Source organism: Anas platyrhynchos, chromosome 1 (genome assembly GCF_047663525.1).
Source record: "Anas platyrhynchos isolate ZD024472 breed Pekin duck chromosome 1, IASCAAS_PekinDuck_T2T, whole genome shotgun sequence".
NCBI lineage: Eukaryota > Metazoa > Chordata > Aves > Anseriformes > Anatidae > Anas > Anas platyrhynchos.
The window spans coordinates 39,547,147-39,556,309 of record NC_092587.1 but is presented as its reverse complement, the minus strand read 5'-3'; positions in this window follow the sequence as shown (position 1 = coordinate 39,556,309).

Genomic DNA, 9,163 nt, shown 5'->3' with positions numbered 1-9,163 from the left:
AAGAGGTACATGAAGAGAAAGGAGAGCTCTCTACCTTGAGCCTAAATTTTAGGAAAAATGTCCTAGAAAAAGTCCTTCCCCTAAAAGAGACTTTCTAGGTAAAAGGATGTAAATTGAAATGGGTTTTCCTTAAACTTAATTCTTGGGGTCTGATTGCTCTTACATGCTGAGATAAGCAGGTCTCTGCTGACTGTATGTGGAGCTGAGAGAGATAAGCGTGTGCTAGCATATAAGGCCCAGAAGCAAAATGAGTGCCTAAAGACCATCGAATTCATAGAACTTATGCCCCTAAACTGCTTCGTAAGCCTGAGCAGATCCCTACAACTTAATGTTTGTCCTGTCTTATTTAATGGAGAATGCAATTAAGAAGAGAAAATTCTGCGTAATTCTGTGGAAAAGTACCCCATGTCATGGGAAGTGACTCTCTGGACAGATGGAGCTTTAGGGCTCCAGATCTGTAGTGCAAGATTGCTCAATTACACGCACCATCATGCTAACTTTTATAAAAAGCAAGGCACAGCAAAAAATGCACTCCAGTATAATTTTAATATTTTTCCATGCTAATTTCGATATATAAGACTAATTTATGATCATTTTACCACTCAGGGGCCATCTGTTTTTAATTTAATCCTAGAAATTAAGCACAAAAGTTAAATTAGACACAGTTGGTAAAGTAATTCTTGGTTAATTGTTAAGCAGACATGAATGCACAGAAATGAGAGACTTTCAGCATAACACTTAACTAAGCTTTGAAAGCCAAAGTTAAATCCTAACTAAATATAATTTTTTCTCACAATAGAGTCATGACAAGTAGAAAGTACCCAGGGTTTGATTCACAGAGGGCTTCTGAATGGAGATGTTTCCACATAGCTTGAGTTGAAAATCACAAACTTTATTGGAAAATATATAAGTTCAATGAAAGCTGCATCCTACAGTTTCTCATCTTTTTAAATTTCATTTTAAAATAAGAAAACAAGGAAAAAAATCACCAGCAAAAAATAAAATCTTGAAGGAGTTTTTATGTTATTTTTGACTCTTTCTCTTGTCTTATTAGAAAATAAGGCACGTGCTTTAAAACCAATATAAATAACTTCCACCCATTAAAACAGTGGAATGGTAGTTTTGTAGGGAGCACTAAAGATGAACAAATAATATGTGATTATTTAAAGTGATGCAGGTCATATTACTAATAGATAATCATTAATATGACAAGAAATAAAAACAAATAAAAAGTATAGCCAAAAGAGAAACTATATATGTATTAATTACTTTAAAGAACATATTTCAATTATGTAATTATAAAATACTTTATAAAAAGTATTCACTTTTTTATATCATTTTAGCAGCTGTCTGGGATTCTGCTACATGGAAGTTACTGAAGGAAATAAGAAAAACAAATGAGTTTTGCTTTTACCAAGGGAGTAACACTACTGCATTGATGCTTTTACAGATTTTTTTCTGAAATCATCAGCTATTTTTGATTTGTTGTAAGGTTGTTTCACTGCAGTAATATGAAAAAATCCCCTGAAGTATATGACAACTTTCAAAATATGGAATTGTCTACAAATTACACAATAATTTTTCTCCTTGCTTTACATTTTTTATTTTTTTTCAAGGTGAAGAAATAACTTTTGTGCTCCTCCATTCCCACAAGAAATAAAAGTGCAGCATGTTATTAAAGTGAGGCATACAGAAATATTTACATTAGCTAAAGTTCTGGATGCACTGCTGCCTTGCAAAAAATCTTGGCAATGCAACAGAGTGGATGAATTTTTCCAAATGCATAATACTGTGCATTTACAAATAATATCCACCAGATGGCACAAGGAAACAAATTACAGTCTGTTTTAGCGTAAACTATTTTATAGTCTTAACACACGGGATAGGAAGAGAAGAAACAAAAGGAAAACTTTAGATATAGGATGCTCAGAGTTCATGGTTATAGAAAACTACTTGCATCTCGAAAAAAATCTGAAGGCAGACACTGTAAACCATTTATTCACAAGGGAGAATAAAATCCTCATAACCTCATTCATTTTGGGATGGTTTTGAGATATGGTTTCAGGCAGCCTATATTTGGTAAATATATCCCCATTCATACTCAATACAAAGAAAGCTTATATTTTACTAGATAGATGAAGTCAGTCATCTGGGAGAAAAATATTAATGATAGACATCAAAGAACCACTTTGGCAGGTTTGGGGGCTTTTCCCTTTCATTTAAATCAAGTATAAAGTCATCTAACCATTCCTCTTAAATCTATGCTTGAAACACTGCAATCTTCTGTAACACCCCAAAACTTCACATGGAGTCTCAACATCACAGGTTTTATTTGTCCTTGTGTGAATTGCATTTGGCCCTATTGTGAAAAGAAATATATAATAGTAATAATAATAATAATAAAGGACATATAATCTCTGGCCCTACCTTTATCACGAATAACAATTGTTATTCATTTATTCTTTCATTTATTTAGATACAATTATAGTTCTCTACCACCGTAAAACACCTGGTGGATCAAATTCTTCATATCTGTGGGATGTATAAATTCTACAGATGTCCTTATTTAATGATAAGGACATAAATAGAAGAATTTTGTATATATCTAGCCTCCAGCAGTGAAAAACAGATTTTTTACTTCTCTTACATAACAAGCTCCTGCTGGTACATGGAGGGAGGGGAAAGGGACTGGAAACATCAGTAAATAACAAGCAGAATTATTTAAATGCAAATTAAAAGTGGATACACACATACACACGTACGTACACAGCTTGTTCAGAAGAGTTTCCTGGGATTGCTTATTGCTCTTCAAATGTCACGACACATGCTGTTTTTATGGATGTGTCAAACTCTCAGCTGGATGTGGCTGGAGCAGCAGTTGCAACTTCAAATGTATTGTTCCCCTCTGCTCACCCTAATTATATCAGCAAAAGGGTTGGACTGCAGTAACTTCATTTGCACTTTAGTCCGTATGTGGTGCAATTGCCCGCATGGGAAGAGAGCTGGTGCCCAGCTGCGGCTGGGGATCACAATCCGGCTCCCTGGTGCCAGCCAGGCATAAAAGGCACTTCAGCAGCACTGCCAGCTGGGTCTGGTTAAATAGACCCATGCTTCCTCCAGAATTTAAGAACATCAATTCTGAAGCAGGCTGCTATGAACTGCTTTGGATCTTGCTATTTTCTGGTCAAAGCAGAGTAGGTAGTATCACGAACCGTCCCTGAACTGAAAACAGTTTGGAGGATAAGTGGGGGTCAGAGCTGATTTTGCTGCTGGCTGTATTTGCCCATCATCCCACTGTGAGCTTGAATCCCATGTGTAGCCATGAGCACCTTACTCACAACATGCGGCGCCTTCTTACAATTAGAGAAAATCACCAAGGCCATTTGTGGAGTGAAAACAAAGCTCAGAGATTCTTAGATACCACCAGCCAAATTCAAGGTAGTGTGACCTATAATTCATTCAGTTACAATATGTAGTCCAGTAGGTCCTTTTGGAAAACTGATATAATGCATGCATACCTTAGGAGGGTGCTGGACAAATGAACTATTGTTTCTGAATCACTTTGTGTCCTTTAGATGAAAGTTGGAGTTGCAAATGTACATGATTTTGGAGGTACAAAATGTTCTTGTCAGAAATAATCAAACATTAATCTGAATTTTTAGAGATTTTTCTCATCCCTAGATACATGGCTCAGACTATTCTGCTTCATTCCATCTGGCAGCTGAAAAGCAAACAGTTAAGATCATTCATTTGTTGGAGACCAGCTGAGTATTGTAATTAGTCTTACTTGGCACTCAAAAATGTTGTATGCATTTGGTCACTTCTAGCTTTGTGAATAGAATTGCTTGGCAGTTTTCAACTCTGTTAATCATTTCATGTATACAAACACACATACATATATGCATATGTGCATACCTTATTTACATCTATATATTTACAAGTAACTAACCTGAGTATGATTCTGACAGCTCCTATTTAAAAAATGCTAACTTTTGGAAGGGTTTCTGATGAAAATGTTACCACTTGATTTGCAGATTAGTAGAAACAGAGCAGAAGTATTTCCTGGTTTCATTGTGGAAATCAACCTGTACCTGTACATTAAAGTGTTCTGTTGCTTAGGCCCGTACAGAGTCCACCTCCCTTTCTAACAAGTCCCTTTGTCATTCTTCTGGAAGGTCTAAGTGGGCTTGAAGCCTTCAAAGGGTTGACAACCATTTCCTTTAGCACAGGGGCATATCTTTGTTGAAATGTTTGGTGCTGCTTTTTCTAACCTGTGCTATTCTGGCTGCCCTGTTGGAGGACATATCTGAGCAATTGGAAGGACTACACTGTGAGTATAGAGAGCATCTCTGAGACATCTTGAAATTCTGTGTGTCTGTTGTGGTCCCTAGATGTCCCCAGCATACACAGAAGGTGGTATAGGAAAGTGACAGAGGCTACAATTGCTCTCTCTTTTCTCCAGAAATCACAAATGGAGAAAATAAGGTATTTCTTCAACATTTTGAAGTGATGAAAAATAAACAAAACACACAAACCACAAAACATCAAACAATAAACTGTAGGGTAAGCACCCCTATTATTGGAAAGAAAATCAAGAATAGACTACAATATCTCAGCATGAATGCATTATTAATGCAATATGTTCCTAGATTTCTTGAGCTTCAGTGGAGATAGTGGGCACACACTAGTATGTTTGTAATAAGAGGGGCTGATGATGCCCATCATGACATGAATTATGAAATCTGTATTTTTCCAGTCATTTGGGAGCTACTCAAACCCAAGTCCTAATTACAAGTCAGGCATTTTGTAACAGAGTGACAAAATGGAGCAGTGACTTCATTGTTTTGAGGACAGCATGGACTGATGCAATTTCCGTGATCTGCTGACTGTGAGTCGCTTAGCAATTCTGAAACAGTGTAATGCCCAAAATAAATTAAGGAACTTAACTGCATGCAGCAGGACCTGACTTTTCTTAATGATAAGGAGAATGAAGCACAATTCAGAGATGGGGCTTAAAACTGTCCTGCAAAAACCTTAATTTATCTGTCCTCCCTTTTAACAACAGATGATCCAGAGACCCCTTCTCTTACTCATGTGTTTCTTCACCCCCACAGTCCCACCCCACTTCCTCAATTCAGTAGTTCTGTTTCAGGTGATTTATAGTACACTGGAGATAACACATTCATGGCTGGGGGAGATAATTAATATGAGGAAGAAAGGGAGCATTTGAGTCCCAAGCCCTTTGACTGGAACTCTATGCTATCTAATATGACAACTTTTCGGTTATCTGACTATAGTTCACAGAATGCATTTCCAGAAAGTACTGTACAATTTGCATTAATGTTATATGCTTAAGGGACCTATTGCCATTCTGGACTGCAACTAACTGAAGACATAAAGTATCTCTAATGCCCTTTACATATCATCAAAGTATGAAGAAGCAAAGTTTCTGCATAGATTTTTACCTATGCAACTGAAGAATATCGTAGCTGAAAAATAAATGTTATTCTGAACAGCAAGTAGTCTCAGCTCTAGCTCATAAACCTGAAATATTTTCAATGGCTGCATAGTATCAGGCCTTAGTCAGAGCTCTGTGCTTTTGAAAGAAGCATCATTTATAATTAGAGACTTATCCTTCCTTGGTATTATTAAACTGCAGCTTCTTTTTGCACATCCCTGAGTGACTTTACAGGTAGAGATTAAAGACCTTTTAGAATTTCTTAATTTCTTTCCGGCCTGGGGAAGGCACAGAAGATACAGAGCTCAGGAGATCTGTATTTCTCCCAAGTTCTGCCATTGGTTTTCTAGGTGACCTTGGGCAAGTGTCTTAAAAACAAAATAAAACAAGACAAGACAAAACAAAACAAGCAAAAAAAAAAAAAAAAACAACAAACAAAAAAAACAAAAAAAAAACCCACACACATAGATGTCAGATGACCTTCTTTATGAAGCATTTTGAGATCAGTAAAAAGTTCCAAATATTGCTGTTACAGGAAGAGCTTTAAAATGTTAAAAAATTGATAAATTAGACTGTAGTTTTTGCAAATATAGTTACAAATAAGGAATCATCAATGACAGAGGTGGAGTCCTGTGGGATGATGAAGGACTTATGAAACCCTCACAGACAAAAATAGCATTGAAACAAATATGACGAGGACAGGCAAGGGATGAAAATGTTGGGTCTCCATTGTGCAGTCATATGTAGAACAAGAAGACTTGGTGCAAGGAAAGAAGGTATGATTTAATACGGTCAAATACCCATACATACCTTTCAAGGCACAGTAGGTAGCTCAGTCTTAAACAGAATATGGAGGCTCTGTTCCCAAACTGGCAACTAAGGCTGATTTAACTGTGTATTCACCTTGGGATAGGGGTAAGGCTGCCATATGTAACCTCCTGCTCTCATCATTTCTCAGCCCCCACATGTAGAAATACACACCTCACTAAGTAGGCCAAGACAACTCCACATTTTGCCATCTAAACAGACAATTTTAGAATATGTCCTTCTTTTTCTATTATGCAAGTATTTCTTAGGGTGTATTTTATATATTACCCCAAGCCAAACAAGCAGTTGCACAATCTGTTGGAGGGGAAAGGGGGGAACATGTCTAAATTTATTTATTACTCTCTCACAGCTCATTTCCAGAGTATGATAGCATAAAGGTGATATAAAAGGACACTTCTCAAATTACCCCTAGAGGATTTTGTTAACAGCAACCAACCAAAGTGAAGAGATAAAAACAAATACTCAGTGATGTCTGCCTGATGATATTCTGCCTCTACTAGCATGTGAAATGAGAAGTGGAAGGAATTAACCTAGAAGAGAAGGAATGACAGCAGATGAGAAATGAAGCAAAGCTACAAGTTCTCAGGCTTAGCTAGCAGTGTACATTGGCTGAGAATTAAAAAGTAATGTTGGCATTTCAGAAAGCTTGACAACATAAAGTCTAAAGGTTTGTCACTTTCTTTAGGGTGGGTAGTTCAAAATGCAGGAGTAAGTCCTCAGATATCCTCCATGGTAAATGACAGAAATTAAATGCCTGGATAGCAATTCTCAGCAGGACGCTTCAGGAAGAGAGGTGTGTGTAAAATACTGTCCTAACAAAGACTGAGATACTTCTGTAAGATACAGTATCTCTGTGAAGCTGGAACTGAGAATGAAGCTAGGGTCTATGTCTATTAAACTGTCTATGACGACAGAGGGGTTTTGTCTGTCTGCACTACCAAGTAAAATGGCTCAGACCAACTGTTTGAACACAATAGCAGGTGGCATATTATAGCATACATTTGTTTGGCTAAACCCTATTTCTAATCAAATAAAAGTAAAGACAAAACCAAAACAACAGAAAGCATAACTTATTTTGGTTATTGAAAACTACATCTGGACTACTTTAGCCCTGAACCTTGCAGATATCATCTGAGAGATCACTACTTGGCCCAAAGGTACCAGGAAACACATTAACAGCTAAACAGTATAAGCAATTTCGGCCAGTGCTTGAGTCTGTCCCAGACAGATATATCTGAAAGGTTTGGCAAGAGATCAGGAAATCTGGTTTTGGGAAAGGCTTGGCCTGCAGGGATCTGAGCTCTGTTCCAAAGGCAACAAGAAGGTGATAGCGAAAAAGTAGTCAGGCTTTCTTGTGTTTGCCACTATGCTGCATACAAAGCAGTGCAAAGCAGAGACAAAAAGAGATCAGCGAGAAAAAGGGTCAAAAACCTCTGACAAGAACACTCAGCTGGAATGTAGTTTTCCCTCTCTCAGCACTTCAGCACTGTTCATGGTGGATTTGTTCATTTATTTGTTTGTGTTATTTTAATTTAGATGCTTCCTGGTTAAAAATATTGCAAGAATCAAGGTTTCAGCAACTAGGACCTGATTTTGCCATTGCTCCAATCACATTTAAGTTCATTCTTGCACGTCTACTTTCATTTTCTGAAATACGAAGGCCCTAACCCTGTAGGGCATATTTCTATTTTATGTCTCACTGAATTCTGTCACTCCTCTTATATTTCCTCTCAGAAAAGATAGCAAGAGTACAAAGTTAACATGGTACAGAGCATCTTTAGAAATAAATATGTGACCATAAGGAATCCAGACACATTGAAGGAGTTAAAATTACCAAAAGGGAAATATCAAAGTTCTTTAGTATTTGGGAAAGGATGCATAATTTTGACAAGTTCTTAAATATTCTGGACAAGATTTTGCGTAATTTCTAATAGACCACATTTTCATTTAGGGCCCAGTATAAATCTTAAATTCATGGAAATATATTCATCAGCTTTCATTGGTTGTGGTTTCAAATCAAGGAAATTCAGTCAGGCTTACTGAAAATGGCAAAAAATTATATTCTTGTGCTCTGCTTTTGGGAGACTGGCTTTTTTTTTTTTTCTTTGTTGTTGTTTCCAGTGACTTTAGGTCAGCTGCAGCTGCTCATGCATTTAAATTAAAGCTTAAGATCTCTCTTTGTTTGATCAAATGCTGTTTTCATAATTTATATGGGTTGCACTCTTTTAGAAATATTTGTTTAATGTATTTAGTTCTGTTTTGTCTGTCACTGATATTTTTGTGTGTGTTCTACCCTCCTTTAAGATATGATGAACAGTAAAACGGCTTTATAAATAAAGATTGATTACTCAATATCAGTCATAAGACATGGTCTTCATAAAAAGCTACAGAAATATAGATATAAATATATATATATATTATTGAGAGCATCACATATCTGCCAACTCTTTGGTTGTAGTAGATGCAGTAACCACTATTCTTTTCTAGTGCTTTTTGTGTAGAAGTTGAACTTTGGATTTACCTGAAGTCTATAAGCAAATATTTAGTTTCAAAATCTTGATTTTCTTAAAAGGAAGAAGGGGTAAGTATTAAGGGAAAACTCTGTGTTGAAGGAGATTTTTTTTTTTATCCTTTCTAGTTTCTTTTTTAATTACTCCTGTTGCTGCTGTTACTAATCAGCTTGTTTCACATCATGCTAAACAGCACAGCTGGAGAATTTTCTCACTGATTGAAAGTATGTGAGGACAGAGTAGGCACCAGTGGGACTGCAGTGGAAATGACTGCAAAGAGATTTCAAAGATATTATACGAAGGCAATAATTTTTTGGCATCTGGGGATGGCTGAGGAAGAGAAGAAAGAAAAACATTGTGGGAGGAT